The sequence below is a fragment of the Trichechus manatus genome, unplaced genomic scaffold (assembly GCF_000243295.1).
Source record: "Trichechus manatus latirostris isolate Lorelei unplaced genomic scaffold, TriManLat1.0 scaffold00014, whole genome shotgun sequence".
NCBI lineage: Eukaryota > Metazoa > Chordata > Mammalia > Sirenia > Trichechidae > Trichechus > Trichechus manatus.
In genome coordinates this window covers 15,366,894-15,386,314 of record NW_004443950.1, presented here as the reverse complement: position 1 = coordinate 15,386,314, position 19,421 = coordinate 15,366,894, and positions in this window count along the sequence as shown.

The following is a 19,421-nucleotide window of genomic DNA, read 5'->3' as shown; positions in this document are numbered from 1 at the left end:
ACTCACTATTGCGTCCCCCGTGCATAGGACGATGCAGATATGTACTAGACATTCAGTAAATGATTCTTGAAAGAGTGAATGTGTGACCCTGAAACTATTGCCCTGAAATAATCTTTCAACTTCAAACCAAAAATATCCCCTGAAGGCATCTTAAAACCGAACAACAGTTAACTAGTAAAAAACGTCTGCCTCAAGCATTATGCTCTTTTAAGAGCTATCTGTATGGCATCAAATTGATAAGAACAACTTGAAAGATTAGATAGGAACCTTAGGGAGCAGTGAGTTTATGTTAGTGAGGGAGGAACAACTCAGAAAAGGTGGGTGAGAATGGTTGCACAACTCAAAGAACGTAATCAACGTCACTAGATGGTACAGGTAGGACTGTTGAATTGGTGTATGATTTGCTGTGTATATTCTCAGCAGCAACAACAAAATAAATAAAATTTAGAAAAAAAAAGAGTGAATGAATGAATGAAATCAGACCAGTGGCCCAGGAGAACAGAACCTTGGAGAAGCAGCCTCTTTCATATAGCTTTACTGGAAAAAATTAAAAATAATTGAGTAGTGATTTCAAAAATATTTAACATTGCATTTATAAAATTAGACTAAATAGTCATAAGAGAATAGTCTAAAATTAGGAACAATTCCAGGGGGAGTGAATAACAGAACAGTTACTGCAAAAACAAACAAAAACAAAACAAAATGAGTGAAATAGAAGACAACCTTGGTAAACGTAGCCTCATCTCAAAGGATGATAAAGAATTTAAAACCAAAGTGGGAGAAGAAAGATGGGGAGGCTATATCCTGGGCTTCCAGCTTACATATGAAAGGCATATCAAGAAAGAAAGAATAGTTAACCAATGTCATAAAACAGCATGTGTGTTACTGATACATGAGAAACTATCTGTTCTGTAAGCCTTCACCTGAAGTACAATAAAATATTTAAAAAAAAAAAAAAAGAAAGAATAGGGGAGCAGGAGCAAAAATCAAAGAAAATGACAGGAGAAAACCTATTTGACCTGAAGGAAAAATCGAATCTGCAAATTAAAAGGGTTTACTGAACACACGCCAAAATTAGTAAAATGAGTCTTTTTAAACATTAGCTTGATTTGAGGACTTACTGTGTGCCAGTCACTGTGTTCCATGCTCACAATACATCATCTCATTTAAACCCCACAACCACGGCAAGTTAGTACTAGTATTACACCCATTTCACAGAAGATGAAATGGAGGCCTAGAGAGATCATGTGAGCAGCCCAAGGTCACATCAGACCAGTGAGCCAGGATTCAAACTTTTTAACTCCGATGCCTGGCTCTGACCACTCTGCACTCTGTCTTGGTGAACGGGAAGTATTCAGCACAGGGTGACATGTTAGCACACCTCAGGCCCAGCACTTAACAAGCACTTACCATGTTAGCAACTAGGAAGATATACTCCCCACCTCAGAGAGTTCTGCAGGCATTCAGTTCATTTTCCACAGGAGGGGAAGTCTTCTGCTGGGCCATCCACCCTCTCTCCCTTCCGTACTCACTGATAGGCAAGGTCAGGAGAGCAGTTTTGCTCCTGGAGCAAAGCACAGGGCAGTGGTTAAGCTTGACCTCTGGAGCCAGAGAGCCTGGGTTTGAATCCTGGGTCTGCCACCCATGAGCTGTGTGACTTTTTGCAAGTAAATTAACTTCCCTGTGCCGCAATTTCCTTATCAGGAGAAATTATAATAATAGCTACTTCATGGGATTCATGTAAGGATTAAATTAGATGCGACACATAAAATCCTTAGATCTGTGCCTAGCAGATCAGAAGCATCCAAAAAACATGAGGATTTCATCAGCCGCCTGTCCCTGATTGAGCCCCGGCCTCGGTGTCTTGCATACCCCAGCTCAACCCCAGGCCCCTGCTACAGGCACTTCTGGTCCATGTCTGCTTAACCGGGTTCCAGCCAATTCCACTTGACACCCCTCAGTAGTGGGTCGAGGCAAGCCCCGTGCAGCCCAGCTCCTTCTCCTTGGGCCTTCTGCATGGCCTCTCCCCCTGCACACCATTTAGTCAATGCCATTAATCAAAATCCTATAGCAGAAAACGCATGCATAAGTCCAACACGTTTATTGCTATAGCAACAATTCAGGCAGTGGTCCCAGTGTCAAGCTATATCAGCGGAGATAAATTCTATTGTTTTCACAGTGACAGTTTTCTCTGTGTTGGACTTAATCCAGGGAAAAATATAGCCTTTCTCCTTATTTAAGAGAGTGAGAGAGAGCTCGAAAGAAAAAGTGGCCTCTTGGTTTTTTTCACCCTGTGCATTCAGAACTGAAACCAATTTTTTCCCTTTCTTTGAAACGAAGGAAGACATTCCGTGATTTGCAGCAGTGTCGTATCCGTCAATCGATCGGCAATATCCTGATTACAAGACTCTCCTCCTTGGAATCTGGAGTTCTGGGAGGGCCCTAATGTAGCAAGAAAATTTGCAAAATCCTTCCCGGCAGTGGATTTCAGTGTTTTGGTCGGTACCAGGGCCCAGCTCTTTGGATACACTGGGTGAATTCAGCCTGATGCCTCAGCAAACAGTGTCGGTAAATAGAAACGAGCTTGCTCATAATGAACATTTTTCCCCGAAGAATAGCATCTCTCACCCGGAGAGACAGCCTCTTCTGTTTCGTGGAGACCAGTGAAAGCTTCTCTCCCCCGTCTTCCCAGTGGTATCTCTCCAGTGTGCCAAGCCACATTTGTGTCAAAATCTGGCTTCTGTATTACACATGTGTGTTTGCGGGTAGCCTACGCTCACCACACCCCCACTCTGGGAGGAAATCAATTTGCCGTTTCTAGGCTCCCCACTTTTCTCCTCCCATTGGGTTTCCATTGGCTGATTTTCTGAAGTAGATCACCAGGCTTTTCTTCCTAGTCTGAGTCTGTCTGGAAGCTCTGCTGAAACCCCTTCAGCATCATAGCAACACGCAAGCCATCATGGACAGATGGGTGGTGGCTGTGCACGAGGTGCAATGATGGGGAATCAAATCCAGGTCTCCTTCCTGAAAGCTAAAAAGTCTACCACTGAATGCTATGGATCACAGTGGTCCAATCTATAACCTATCATGGGGCCGGCACAGGACCAGGCAGCTTTTTGTTCCATTGTGCGCTGGGTCGCCGCTAGTTGGTGGCCGACTGCTTGGCAGCTAACCGCAGCTCTCCTCCTGTGCTGAATCTCTATCCCATCTCTTCTAGTAGAGTCAATCAATCACCAAATGTAAAATTCAATCTGAGTCTAGAAGTCTTTTTGAGCATTGCTGTACACCCAGCACTCTGCTAGGTGCTGAGGATAATGTAAGAAGAGTATGCAACACTGTCCTCAGGTTGCTGATGGTCTAGTGGGAAAAACAGTAACATTTGTTCATTTATTCTCTGCAACCAACTATTAAAGTGCCCACTATGTGCCAGGTGCTTTACGTGCAACACCTGTGTATTAGTTTCCTGTTACTGCTATAACAAATTACCACCAACTTAGTGGCTTAAAACAACGTATGTGTATTCTCTTACAGTTCTAGAGATCAGAAATTTGAATGTGTCTCATTGGACTAAAATCAAGGTGTCAACAGGGCTGCGTACCTTCTGGAGGCTCTAGAGGAGAACCCATTTTTTGCCTTTTTCAGCTTGTAGAGGCCACCCACATTCCTTGACTCAAGGCCCCATTCCTTCATTTTCAAAGCCAACAACGTTGGGCCTAGTCCTTCTCACGTTACCGTCTGTCTGGCTCTCTTCTGTCATCCTCTTCAGTTTTAAAACACCCTTTGGATTATATTGGAGTCCCTGGGTAATACAAATGGTTAATGCGCTTGGCCGCTAACTGAAAGGTTGGCACCCAGGCTTGCCTCAGAAAAAACTTCTGGCAATCTACTTCTGAAAAATCAGCCATTGAAAACCTATGGAGCACGGTTCTACCCTGACACATGTGGGGCAACCATGAGTCGGAATCGACTCGACAGCAACTAGTGATCACATTGGGTTCCCCCAGATAATCCAGGATATTCTCCCTATTTTAGGGTCAGATAATTAGCAACATTAATTCCGTCTGCAAACGTCATTCCCCTTTGCCATGCAGCCTAATAGATTCTGGGGATTAAGACACGTACATCGAGTCGATTCTGACTCATAGCGACCCTATAGGACAGAGTAGAGCTGCTGCATCTAGGACGTCATTATTCTGCCTACCACAACCTATAAATGTTGAAACTTACCTGCAAGATAAAAAACCCAAATCCGTTGCTGTTGAGTAGATTCCAACTCATAGTAAACTGCAAGATAGGTATTACTATTATCCTTATTTTACAAATAGGAAAACTCAGGTCAGAGAATTAAAGGAAATTGCCGAGGGCCATACAACTAAATAAATGGTACAGCTGGAACTCGAACACCTGAACCATAGTCCTTCCCTCCTTTGTTCACTCAGTAAATAGTAATTACTGAACACCTACTATATGAACCTCTGTGAAGCACCATTTTGGTCACAGGATTGAAAGAAAAATAAGGTGATGTCCCTGATAGAAAGATGATCCCGTTAAAACAGGTTGCTGTGGAGTTGATTCTGATTCATAATGACTCCATAAGACAGAGTAGAACTGCCCCATAGGGTTTCCGAGGAGCAGCTAGTGGATTCCAACTGCCAACCTTTTGGTTAGCAGCTGAGCTCTTAACCACTGTGTCACAAGGGCTCCAGAAAGATGATAGTATGGTATAAAATTAGATTAGGATTTGTGTTACTCCTGAGAAAAGGAAACTCAGTTGGGCTGAGATAATCCAGGAAGGCTTCCAGGAGGTGGTGGAGACTGGCCTGCACCAAGAGAAGGTACAGAAAAATAGCTCCATTCTTTCTAGACTGTAAGATGTATGTGCGTGTGTCAGGGGGCATTCCCCCCAAGCCTTGCCCTCAGCTCCTGGGGAAGCCCATCCCAGGATAGGAAGGCTTGATTCTTTCCAGTCCTGGAGTTAAAGTTGCTGTTCCACCTTCCACAGAGTCTCAGGCAAATTCCTATCAAGGTCATTTCCCCTCAGGTTTAGAGCAGAATTTGATGCTGTGTTTCCTCAATCCAGGGTACTAGAGGCAATGGTGATAGAGACAGAAGGTCTATCAGGTTGCACGTTAGGCCCAGGACCTGCACTCCACATGTTGAGGACAAAGCTGAAGCCTCTTTTGCTCTTTCTTTCTCTCTCTCACTCTCTTCCTTTCCCTCTCTCACCTCTTCCTTTCCTTTCCTTCCTTCCTTCTTTTCTTTCTCTTTCCCTCCCTCCTTCCATCTCTACCTCTTTCTTCTTCTCCATTCTTTTCCCCTTCATTCCCTTTCTTTTCCTCTCTTTTTTGCCTTCTTTTTTAAAAAAGGAGGCTGGGGGTGGGAGGATGGGTGTTTTGTGTCCTCAAGACTCTTCTGGGAATCTCATCCATATGAATGAGGCCCCTGGCTCTTAGCTGGGCTTCCTACTACAGATCACTTTAACTCCTTCTGCACCGGCTCTTGACTAGCCCTTGGGTCTTGTGAGGCCTATAACCCCTCAGTCCTGAAAGTGCAGCAGGAGAAGGTAACAGTCCTCTCCTGCATCTGACATAGGGGGAATCGCCTGGGGGCAAAGAGCCCGTACTCTTGGGCCCTTTGTCCCAGAAATGAAAAAGAGGAACCCAACATCTAATTCAAGGTGTTGAAGTCATTATGAATCAGAATCAACTCCACAGCAACCTGTTTTAACGGGATCATCTTTCTATCAGGGACATCACCTTATTTTTCTTTCAATCCTGTGACCAAAATGGTGCTTCACAGAGGTTCATATAGTAGGTGTTCAGTAATTACTATTTACTGAGTGAACAAAGGAGGGAAGGACTATGGTGAGGAATTATAGGAAGAGGACTTGGTATTTTTGCAATGGCATTTTCTAAACACTGAGAAATCTCTCTCCATGAATTACGAAAGAAAGGTGACATTTAAACATTGTGTTTTCAGTTCAGTGGGTAAGCCTGAAAGGAGGCCCAGAGAACATAAGAGAAGAAGACCAGCTGATAGAGGTCTGGAATGAGAGAGGAAGAGAAAGAAACTTAAGCGAGGACAGGCAGCAGGTGTGGGCTGGAGCCACGGGCCACAGAGACAGGGAGGAAGGATCCAAATGGAAACTACAGAATTTCTAGATAGGAGGGGTGTAGGGGAAACTCATGGGAGGGGGGCTTGAAGATACCTTTCTAGAGCTATTTACAGAAGACTTAGAATGCTATCAATGACCCATCTGTTATGGGGTGAACTGTGTCCCCTAAAAAGATATGCTCAAGTCCTAATTCCTGATACCGTTGAATGCGACCTTATTTGGAAATAGGGTCATTGCAGATGTAATTATTTAGGAGAAGGTCATCGGGATGGGCCCTAATCTCTTTATGACTGGTGCCCTTATACCAAAAAAAACAATACCACCCATTGCTGTCAAGTCGATTCCAACTCATAGCAACCCTATAGGACAGAGTAGAACTGCCCCATTCCAACTGCCAACCTTTTGGTTAGCAGCTATAGGTCTTAACCACTGCACCACCAGGGCTCTGGTGTCCTTATTTGCTGTTGTTAGGTGCCATTGAGTGGATTCCAACTCATATTGACCCCGTAGGACAGAGTAGAACTCCCCTGTAGGGTTTTGAAGGAGCAGCTGGAGGATTTGAACTGCCGACCTTTTGGTTAGCAGCTGAGCTCTTAACCACTGCGCCACCAGGGCTCTGTTATCCTTATAGTAAGAGGAAAAGAGACAGCGAGAGAGACGCACAGGGAAGAACACCATGTGACAATGGAGGCAGAGATTGGAGTGATGCTGCCACAAGCCAAGAACACCAGGAGCTATCAGACACTGGAGGAGGCTAGGAAGGATCTTCTCCTAGAGCCTTTGGAGGAAGCACGAGCCTGTCAACACCCTGAATTCAGACTGCTAGCCTCCTGAACTGTAGGAGAACCAATTTCTGTTGTTTTAAGCTGCTCACTTTATGGTAGTTTGTTATGGCCAGGGCTTCAAGCCAGTTTGTTCTGGTTCGAACCCCTGCTGAGAGTTTGCATTTCTAACAAGCTCCCAGGTGATGATAATGCCACTGGTTAGGGACCAATTCTGAGAACCACTGGTAGAACAGTGGTTCTCAAAATTTATTATACACAAGAATCACCTGGAGATCTTGTTAAAATGTAGATTCTGATGCAGTATATCTGGGGTGGACATGCACATTCTGAGCTGAGGGTTGAACTGTAATGAACAGGTTCGGAGGCCTGGTTATGGCACCCCTGGGAAATGAATACATCATTTCGAGTAATGGGGTTGGGCAGCAATGGAGATTATGGAGGCCCGACAGTTAAGGGCTGTGCTATTAACTGAAAGGTTGGTGGTTCAATAACACCCAAAGGTGCCTCGGAAGAAAGGCTTCGTAATCCACTTCCCGAAAATCAGCCATTGAAAACCCTATGGAACTCAGTTCTACTCTGACACACGTGGGGTTGCCATGAGTCAGGATCGACTCGATGGCAACTGGTTTAGTGACACCAAGGACACCCCCCTAGTGCCAGCACTGGGTGTATTAAACTGGAATGAAGGAGAAGAGTGGATTTAAGGTCTTGTAGTTTGAGCTGAGAGATGATAAGGTTGGGCTGCAGCAGCACTCAGACCAGGTTTGGAGATACCACCGTGGTGAGGGATAGAGGACGGGGACATATGGGTCACTCTAAGGGCTTATTTGTTCTTTTGGCAATCTGGTTAGTTAGTTTGGCATCCACAGTTATAGACAGCAGCAAGTAGGAATCTCATTGTTAAGTGAAGTTAGACACCGTTGTCAAAATGTGCTGGAAGACGGGAGACCTCTATACCTTGGAGGAGAAGAGAGCTACCGAGTGTAAGAGAATCTCAGGGAAAGACAAGCAAGGAACAAAGAGGATTTTGAAATTGAGGTGGAGACAGGTTGTTGTCATCCCAGAGTACCAAGCAAAGGCCTTTGCTATAAGGCAGTTTCCCAAATTTCAACTGATCACCTTCCACCTTCATGGTTTGGGTCAAATCCCTGTGCTATGTGTAATGTGCGTAGTTCTGCACTATTGCCAATCACTTCCCTGTGTCACATGCTTATTTGTTTTTAATTGGCTTAATTTTTTAGTTAGATTTATTTAAAAGGAAATGTATATTACTGTTACAACTGGAAAATGAGTGTCATGTACCATAAGAGAGACATAAAATAAATTGAAAATAAAGCAATGCGATTAAATTCTAACTAGTTATGATTTCCATTGAAAGTTCTGCACCTGAAATCTGTCTCTGTTGGGAGGGAACTTGTGAAGAGTTATGGAGAGCTATTTAAGACAAAGTAGCTTTAAGCACCACCATCTGTCTGTCAGTTTGTCGTACTGTGGTGGCTTGCATGTTGCTATGATGCTGGAAGCTATGCCACCAGTGTTTCAAACACCAGCAGGGCCACTCATGGTGGTCAGGTTTCAGCAGAGTTTCTAGACTAAGACAGACTAGGAAGAAAGGCCTGGCAATCCACGTCCAAAAATTAGCCAACGTAAACCTTATGGATCACAACAGAATATTGTCTAATATGGTGCTGGAAGATGAGCCCCCTAGGTGGGAAGGCACTGCACAATCGCTGAAACAATGAACTCAAACATACCAATGATCATGAAAATGGCGAAGGACCTAGCAACATTTTCTTCTGTTACACAAACGCTGTCATGAACTTAAGCTGACTCAACAGCAACTAACAGCAACAGGTTCAACAGAAACTCTCTCCTGGGGTAATCAAAAGGATTGGAAGTAGATTGATACAGAAGTAAGTTTCTCATCAGATGATTCAATGAGGTATCTGTATGTGACACCTAAAGTAATTTCCCAATCACTAGTGGTGTCTTGCATTTGGAGAAACACAGGTGAAAAGTATTGTCTCAGCCCGGGTTCCCTAGAGAACAGCCTGATACAAAGTTTACATGCCGTGGTTTTACAGGAGCGTACAATCTCAGGCCATCTGGAGTGAGGGAAATGGGAAATGAGCCTGGGAGGAAGGAAAAGCAAAGACAAAGGATGCGTTACTGCGCTATCCCCAGCCTCACAAGAGGCTTGATCACTTATATCTCTGAATAAACTATATGGAGTCATTGCAACTTGGAGTTGCCTGTCAGAAGAAGGAAGTGCAAGGAATTTATCTGCAAACTCTTTCCTATCCCTTTTTTCTCATTGCGTGGTTTGACCAACAAAGTGTTCACTCCTCCAAACCTCTTGTTTGCGTTACCTGGTTCCTCTGGACTCTGTGGGTTCTGTCTGGCTAGATCTGGGCACTGGACCTACTGCAGTGAGCACAGTGGAGGTGGCGCTGACACAGAGCCTCATTCCCAGCAATGTTAGGAGATGAGGTGATGGCTGTGGTGGCTACAGCTGTCCATTGAGTAAGTGGCTGCTGTCCAGGGCAGGGTGGGCAGACTGTTGTTAATTGCCATCACGTCAGCTCCAACAACTGGTGAGCTTATGTATAACAGAATGAAACATTGCCCTGTCTGTGCCATCTTCATAAGTGTTGGTATATTTGAGTCCATTGTTTTGGCTATTGTGTCAACCCTCCTCCCTGATTGCTCATTTTCGCTGACCCTTTACCAACGACGATGTCTCTCTCTAGTGATTAGTTTTTCCTGATGACGTGTCCAAAGTAAGCAAGTCAAAGCCTCTCCATCCTTGCTTCTAAGCAGCATTCTGGTTGTAGTTCCTCTAAGACAGGTTTGTTCGCTCTTCTGGAACTCCACAGTATATTCCATATTCTTTGCCAATGTCATAATTCAAATGCATCAACTCCTCTCCTGTCTTCCTTTTTCATTGCCTATCTTTCGGAGGTATATGAGGAGATTGAAAAGACCATGGCTTGGGTCAGGTGTACCTTAGCAGGGACAGGCAAATCGGGCCAGGTGCATCAACTTGTCCCTGTAGAGATGTCAGAGAAGGGCTACAATCTACTGAGTTGATGTGAAAACTCATGGCAAGAGGAAATGAGGATAGAATTAGTTTATGTGGGAAATTGAATTTGGGAAAAAGATGATATATGCGCTTTTCCGTAGTTTACTGTAACTAGAATCAGAGAGCAATTTTAGAACTTGAAGGAGCTGCCGACATCATCTCTTCCAACTCCTTCATTTTATGAAAGGGGAAACTGAGTCCCTGCAAAGTGAAGAGCGAAGCCCACAGTCACAGGCAGCTGGGACTTGACTGCAGTTCTCCTGACCCTAAGCCCAGTGCATACTCCAGTCTAGTACATGGCAGCCACAGGATAAGTGGCCTTCTCCACCTCACCGTGAAACGGCATGGCATTAATCAGAAGTAGGTCTCCAGCTTATTACTTTGCTGAATAATGTATTTAATGTGGATTTGATGCTAAAGACCCATAATATAGAAGAAGAAATTAAGGTAGTAAACCTGTGCTTACTCTATTTCCAGCCTACCACTCTATCCAATATACCAAACCAAAAAAAAAAAAAAAAATCCTAAACCCATTGCAGTTGAGTTTTCATTCCGACTCATGGCAACCCTACGTGTTACAGAGTAGAACTGCTCCATAGGGTTTTCTTGGCTGTAAATCTTTACCGAAGCAGATCACCATGCCTTTCTTCTAAGGTGGGTTCAAACCGCCAACCTTTTGGTTAGTAGTTGAGTGCAAACCATTTGCACCAACCAGGGACCTTCCAATGTACAATACTGGCTTAAATCTTATATACATATATATACATATATACACACATATATATACACATATACATACATATATACACACATATATATACACATATACATACATATATACACACATATATATACACACATATACATACATATATACGCACATATATATATACGCATATATATACATATATACACACATATACATACATATATACACACATATATATATACACATATATATATACACACACACACATACACACACACACGTGCACACACACACGTTTTTAAATTTTCAGAATGTTCCAGGTCATAGGCCACTCACTTTCAGTTCCCTCAATTCCCTCAATAAACTGGAAATTCACTCTTTAGGCAACTTGGCATTATATTGCATCTTTTTTGTGGCAGATTTACATTTCTATTTTTTTCCCCCATTTCTGTAACAGACATTTTGAAATGTACATTTACTTTCATTTTATCCTTTCATGAAAATGAGACTGTTTGCATAACAGCTAAGATCTTTGTTCTACAACGCTTAGGGTTGTTGTAAAAACTTTCATCTTTTGGGGAAAAAAAATAAACTTGTGAGACAAGCCCAGATAGAGAGCTGAACTGGGAGAGCTGAGCTAAAGGGGGCAAAGTGGAGAGAAAAATGAGTGGAGTTTGTGTTACTTTAAGATATTGCAAGTACACAGCCATCTTTTCCATTAGAGTGGGGAATAGTAATTCATTATGGTTCCGGGTTGGTGTGTGTTAGCTCAAGGAAGCAGCGAAATGTCAAAATGCTATGGGTACAGGGTTGTGTAGTGGAAGGAGTATTTTCTCAGGAGTCATCTTCCCTAATCCTCAGTTTTCCGAGATGCAAAATTGAAATGAGAGCATAATTCCGGCCTCACTGGGTATTTTTAAATCAAAACCAGTTGTGGAGGAAAAAGAGGAGCTGGCAAAACTAGACAAATTCTTTCTCCTGAAATCACTCATGCTCAGATCAGAGAAATCCAACCTCTTCCTCAAACTCCATAGAGATGATAGATAGATAGATAGATAGCTGCCATCCAGTTGATTCTGACGCATGGCAACCTTATGTCCAATAGAATTAAATATTGCCCAGTCCTGTGCCATCTTCACAATTGCCAGCATGTTTGAGTCCCTCATTGAAACTATCGCGCCAATCCATCTCACTGAGGGTCCTTGTTGCCCTCGTTGGCCCTCTGTTTCACCAAATGTGAGATCATCCTTATGATGGTTAAGATTGTGTCAACTTGGCTGAGCCATGATTCTCAGTGGTTTGGCAGTCATATGATGTTGTGATCACATCCATGATGAGATTTTGATATAATATGATCACCTCCATGATGGTATCTGCTGTGAGTAGCCAATCAGTTGAAAGTGAGTTTCCTTGGGTGTGTGGCCTGCATCAAATATAAGTGGACATTCTGGCAAGGCTCGGGGGCTTTTGCTCTCTCTGGATCCTGCAGCTGGCTCCTGTTCATCTGACCTCTGGTTCTTGAGACTTGAGCTAGCAGCGTACCTGTGGTCTTGCCTGCTGATCTTGGGATTCATCGATCTTCGCAGCCTGTGAGCAAGAGCCCTGCTTTCTGACCTGCTGATCTGGGGTTCACCAGCCCCCGCAGCTATGTGAATCAGGAGAAGCCTCTATCCTGACCCAGGGACTTAGGATGTTCCAGCCTCTACAACCTCGTGAGCCATTTCCTTGATATAAACCTCTCTATATATATATTTATATGCTTTACTGGTTTTACTTCTCTAAAGATTGTAGCCTAAGACAACATCTTGTTGGTATTCTCTGCTTTCAGCCTACATCCATCCGACATCAGCAATGATATCCTTCTTTCCACATTCTCTTCTGAATCTGGCTTGTATTTCTGGCAGTTACCTGTCAATGTACTACCGCCACCATTTCTGAATTATTTCAGAAAAATTTTATTTGTGGTATTTCTGTTACAGCAACACTAGATAACTAAGACAGTCCTCCAGCAATGATCCCTCCTGATGATGTGTCCAAAGCAAATGAGTCAGATAATGCTCTATTGTATTTTATACAGTTTCCCTTGACTAACTTTTGGGAGTAGATTGCCAGACCTTCCTTCCTAGTTTGTCTTAATCTGGATGCTCCACTGAAACCTGTCCACTATGGATGAACTTTCTGGTGATATGACCCAGTATCACAGCAACACACAAGCCACCCTAGTACAACAGACTGATAAATGAGTGGTGGTCAAACTCCATAGTGCTAGTTTACAGGACTAATTTCCTACACAAACCACAGCCTCATCTATCCAGAGACCAGAAGAACTAGATGGTGCCCAGCTACCACTAGAGACCGTTCTGACCAGGGACACAATAGATGATCCTGGGTAGATGGGAGAAAATTGTAGGACAATTCTTAAAAAAAAAACAAAACTAATAAACAAAAAGGCCAGACTTACTGGACTGGTAGAGACTAGAGGAATCCCCAAGATTATCACCTTGACATACTCTTTAAACTTTGAACTGGAACTACTCCTGGAGGTCACTTTTCAGCTAAATAACGGGTTGGTTCGTAAAATAAAAAATATCACCCATGACTTCTGTGCAACTTAAAAAAAAAAAAAAATCATCCATATGCTACCAAATGGTCAACATTTACCCTAAAGCAAAGGTAAGAAGGTCAAGGTGCTAGGTGTGGTGGGGAGGAAAGGGTGTCATGGATTGAATTATATCCCAGAAAAAAATATGTGTATCCATTTGACTGGGCCATGATTCCCAGTATAGTGTGGTTATCCTCCATTTTGTGATTGAAATTTTAGGTTAATGAGGATTAAGGTGGAACTGTGACACTCTTACTAAGGCCACATCCTTGATCCAACGAAAAGGGAGTTTCCCTGGGGTGTGGCCTGCATCACCTTTTATCTTATAAGAGATAAAAAGAAAGGGAAGCAAGCAGAGAGTGGGGGACCTCATACCACCAAGAAAGCAGTGCTGGGAGCAGAGCGCATCCTTTGGACCCGGGGTCCCTGCGTGGAGAAGCTCCTAGTCCAGGGGAAGATTGATGAGAAGGGCAACAGAGAGAGAAAGCCTTCCCTGGAGCTGATGCTCTGAATTTGGACTTCTAGCCTACCAGACTGTGAGAAAATATATTTCTCTTTGTTAAAGCCATTCACTTGTGGTATTTCTGTTATAGGAACACTAGATGACTAAAACATGAGGGAAGCAGGGAAGCTGGATTAACAGAAGCAAAACAACCAGAACAGAAATAATGAGAATGTTGACGCAATGTGGAAAACGTAACCAATCTCACTGAACAATATGTATAGAAATTGTTAAATGGGAACCTAATTTGCTGTGTGAACTTTCACCAGTAACTCAATAAAATATAAAAAACAAAAAACTCCACAGTGGACCTTTACCTATTGGGAGTCTGCCCACCTCCCATTTTCCCTTTGCTGTAGCAAAGGCTACTGGCTACCCCTCAAGAATTCATGCTCCCCTTTTCCACGGTGCAGAGCTGAGAAGCATGTGCCCTGGCAGGAATTATATTTCCCAACTCCTTGGCAGTTCAGTGGGACCATGTGACTGAGTTCTAGCCAGTAAAACATGAGCAGAAATGATATCCATGACTTCCAGATGTGGCCCCTTCAAAAGGGATGTGAGTCCCATTTACATGAAATATCTAGAATAGGCAAATGCAGACGTAGAAAGCAGGTTAGTGATTACCACAGGCTGGAACGAGAAGGGGATAAGGAGTTATTGCTTAATGGGTACAGAGTTTCTGTTTGGGGTGATAAAAAGTTTTGGAAACAGTGGTGATGTTTGTACAACATTGTAAGTGTGATTAATGCCACTGATTGTGCATTCAAAAAGGGTTAAAATGGCAAATTTTATGTTGTGTATATTTTACCACAATAAAAAGAAGGAGGTAAGCTTCCATGTTCTTTTCTACTGGAATACAGAAGACTCCATTCAACAGCTTGCTTGGGCACCACATGTTGAGGGTGCAGAACTACAAAATGGAAGGAACCTGGATCCCTGAATCACCCACTGGAAGTGAGTCTCCCAGTTAGGATCAACCAAAGTAGACTATTATGTAAGTGAGAAATAAACTTGTATTGGGTGAAGCCAATGAAGAGATCTGGGAATGTTAACTGTTATAGCACCTCACCTTACCTTAATACTATTTGTGAGCAGCTCAATGAGTTCCTTTTGGGAAATCACCTCCCCCACTGTGTGTCACCTGAATGAGGCAGCAAATCCACGTGTCCGTTTTCTGCTATAGAAACTGAAGAGACTATCTTTTCTCTCCCCTCCTCAGTATAGCCAGAGAGCAGACACATGACCAAAGCTCCACTAATCGGGTTCTCTGTCCTGGGAGAGAGTGAAACAAGGGCAGATGCAAGGATGATGCTACCAACTGCGCTATAATAGGGACAAAGTGGACAAACCCTAACTTTATCACTAACTGCATAGCAAGGAGCAGCATGAATCCAATTCCCAGCTGGAAGTGGATCCAGGCTTCACCTTCCCACATTTCCACTCCTTGTCACCAGCCACTTTTCTGGCAATTCCCTCTCTGACCCTAATCACCCAGAGTTAGGTCAGACTTCAGCCCAGCCATCCTGAGTCAGGTCAATACATCTCTGGCTAACTGAGGCCAGGTCATTGGGAGCAGCCGTAGGTTCAGGATTCCGCACACCTCCCTGGACTTCAGCCCAGCTGGCCTCTCTCTCTCTCTCTCTTTTGTCCCTGGGCCTAGGTCACAAGCTAGAAGGTTGCTATCCTTCTTCAATGACTGCCCATGCAGCCTTTCGCTATCATCCAGCCACCCAGAGCTGGGTCTACACAGATCAACTCTGTATTTCCAGCCCCGGCTGACTCATTGTCCCCATGGGTTCGTTAATTCTCTAAAATGCCTTGCAAAATCCACGGAGACTATTACCTATATGGAGCACTGGTGGCACAGTAGTTAAGAGCTCGGCTGCTAACTCAAAGATCAGCAGTTCGAATCCACCAGTCACTCCTTGGAAACCCTATGGGACAGTTCTACTCTGTCTATAGAGTTGCTTGAGTCGGAAATGGCCTGATGGCAACAGGTTTGGGTTTTTTGCTGTTACCTATACAGTTATCCATTTATTATAACCAGAAAGGATACAAGCAAAGAGAAGCATCAGGCAAGGTCTGGGAGATGTACCGCAAGAGGCTTCCATTGTCCTCAGTGTCATGCAGCACCCTCCACCCTGCATGGATGATCTCACCAGTCCTGGAAGCCCCAAAGAGAGTGCACCAAGCTTCTGGGTCCCCTAGTCATTGGGACCTCAATGAACAGGCATGACATAGGTCTTAGTGCATAGTTATGACAATCCAATCAATAAATATGCATGACTGCATCATGCCCTCCTGAGTTTACTTGGCCAGGTTTGGGGCCTGTGTAATCCCTACTTGCCTGGCTATTTTGTAAAACAAAGTCATCCTGATTGCTCAGGTTATCTTCAGAAACCAGGGTAAAAGAGCCAAACTAAGTTCTTTGTTGCACAGCACAGGTATCTTCAAAGTTGGAGGTGGTAACAGCACTCTGACAATACTCTTCTGCTACAAGGTACTTCATATAATTCCGATTTTCCAGCTCTCCAGAGTTTCCCTGGTTCCTCTTCATTCCCAGTTCAAACTCAAGGCTCTCAGCAATTCTAAGAGCTCCTGAGATCCTTCCAATAAATATCGTCTTCTTAAGTTATTGGAGGCAATTTCTGTTGCCTATGACCAAGGAAACTCAGTGAATACTATGCCCTCGAAAGAACTAACACTGAAAATAAATAACAAAAATTTAAAAGAGCCCTGTGCTCCAATAGGTACTTTGAAGATTGGGTTTGGTGAACAACACTAAAGGCAAATATAGATCTCTTAAAATATAAATATACTTTGCCTAAATGTCTCCTTGAGTTTTGCAGGGCTATGGGCGGGGCTATGGGGAGGTAGGTAGGAAAGAATTGATGGTATGGCTTTCCATAAGCTGCAGTAAATATGAAGACAGTGTAGTCAAGTCAGAGGGACGGTGATTGATTTATTACATTATAGTTCATGAAAAGTGTTCCATTATCTTTTTAAAAACCATCCAGTCATTAAAAAATCTTTGTGAATACAGTTTCCAACATCGTTATAAGGGATTCTTGACAGCTTATCATTTTTAATAACACTGTTATAAACAGGTTCCATAATGGTTCTGTTTAGTGGGAGGTTGGTTTGGAGGCAACGGCTAAAGAAGTCTAGCCTTCCTTGGGGGCCCTGTGCAAAGCCAGCGTCTGAAGTTAATTTGTGTAGCGTAATTGAAGAACTTTGGTTTTGCAGTGTGAAGCTGCTGGTACTTTCTAAAAGGGGCTAGGAGACAAACTGGGCTCTGAAATGTGTTTTCTCTTTTAAATCTGTAAGGCAAGGAAAAACAATCGCAGTGTCAGATTGTCCTTAAACATCCAACAGGAAGAAATGGTACTTATATGCAATTCAAATTGGAAGGGAAAGATTGTGCCTCAGGCCAACTGAAGGGAAAATGCAGGTTTTCTAATTTGTAGCAAATGGAGATGAGATCTCAGCTGGATTGGCCAGTGTCCCCAAGAGACCAAGCATCAGGGAAAAGATGTGGTGGAAGGGAGAGGGGTGCATTTGGGCCCGCACTTCCCTCTCATCAGCCCACCACTCACCCTAGGGAAAGTCCTAGAAATACTGTCTGTACCTTCAGGGTATGGAAAATGCCCACTGTGCTCTAGAAATAAATATATAACACAAGTATTTGCACCTCAAGTCAATTCCACAAACATTTACTGAGCACTTACGGGGGCCCTGTCACCAAGCCAGACATTACTGGGGTATGGAGATGAACAAGGCATAACATTTGCCTGACTAGTCAAGACCACAGGCATGGAAACAGGAGCAAAGCAGATAATAGAAGTATTGGAGGGTTTAGTGTGGACACCTGTTGTTTTATACTTGGCCAGGATCCTTTTTTCTAGTGACAAACACCTTAGTTTTCTTTAGGTAAATTGCCCTTCCACCCAGGTGAAGCTGACCCCTGCCCCACCCCACCTCCCCCGCTTGCTCCAGAGATGGACACATGAGCCAGGTCAGAACCATCCAGAACGTTCCATTCCCCTGGTCCTATAGGTCAGTTTAGGCATATAAGCTCTTGACCGAAACCAGGCCAATGAAACTCAACTCTGGGAACTTTGACTGGAACTATTGAGAAGGAGATGCTGGTTTTTCATGGAGGTTACTCAGTGGATGTGAGCCTGGAGCTGCTGGTAGCCATGTTGCCCCTACGTAAATAGCGTCTACCTGAGAATAAAGACAAGACAGAGGAGAGCAGAGGTGGGAGATGGAGAGAGAGGGTTACCTGATGACATTGGTTGAATATCCGCATCCATCTGTGCCTGAAGCCTGTTCCCCCTGACCTTTCAGTAAAGTGAGCCACTTGCAACTGAAGAGTCCTGATTCTTGTAAGTACAAGTAGCACCTGTGGAAAGGATTAAGTCAGACCTCCAGGAATCAGGAATGACTTTATCGAGCAGGTAAATCGACACGTAAATCGGTTGAAGGGCAGCCTATGAAATTCCACATGCCTTTCCTGACCTGGGTTCTGTTCTGAGCCAACTGGCCTCAGTGGATCCCTGAATGTGCTTTGCCTCGCCTTGTGCCACATGACCCTGCGTGCTAGCCACTTGCCCCATTTGCTCTTAGATCCATTCCCCACTCTTGTTCTGCTCTCTTCTGTATCCCAGGGGACTGACCTCTGTGAATGATGGTACCCAGGCTCCCTTAGCAACAGGCTTCTGATTAGAGGCCCATTGGAAGCCCCAGAAGGAGATTGGATGGTGACAGAAGAAGCTGAAGTATTTGTCTTCCCCTCTTTCTCCAGTTTGCGCTGTCTTTGGCAGTAGCTACACCGCCTCTGTGATTCCAGCTTCCACCAGGCAGTCCCGACCATGGCTTAAGCTCCTGCCGTGTGGCCCTGGCCCCTGGGCACTGGTAACACCTTTGTCCTTCCACTCCTCCCAGTCTGCTCTCTTTGCCCTTCTAGTCTGATGAGTAGTAGCGACCTCCTGCCGTTACTTAAACTCTAGGTTGCCTCATCATCCTTTATTTGCCCTCTTCCAACACTTTGAGCTCTTCCAACACTTCTCTAACTGGTTCTCTACACTAATGTCCCACTATAGGGTCTCTATGAGTTGAAATCGCCTCAACAGCAACGGGTTTGGTTTGATTTTATTGAATTATCTGGCATGGCTTCTGTTCCCATTACTTATTACTGTGTAACAAACAAAACTTTCAACCACGACACTTGTTTTAATATCTCTCATTCTGTTGGTCGGAGGGAACACTAAGATCATCTATCATAAAAGGAGGCAACCCTAAAAATAAATGCAAAACAATATTATTAAATTCTAAAGAGATAAGGTTTGCCTGCTGAAGGCTCTCAGCCTAATCTCTAGCCTCTCTTTGTTGAAATAGGAAATTAGCAAGTTTTAGGTGTTAAAGACAAGCACCAAACTGAGATAATCAAAAGGACTGGAATGGAATTTCTTTCTCTCAGTGTAAATCAATGGTGAGTTTGTTTTTTGTTTTTTTTAAGGACCGTAGCTGTACACCACATCAAATCACCCTTCCTGTTGTCTAAATATCAGCTTGTGCACTCCACAGGTACACCTCCAAATTTGGGGAAGCAGTTTGGGTCAGG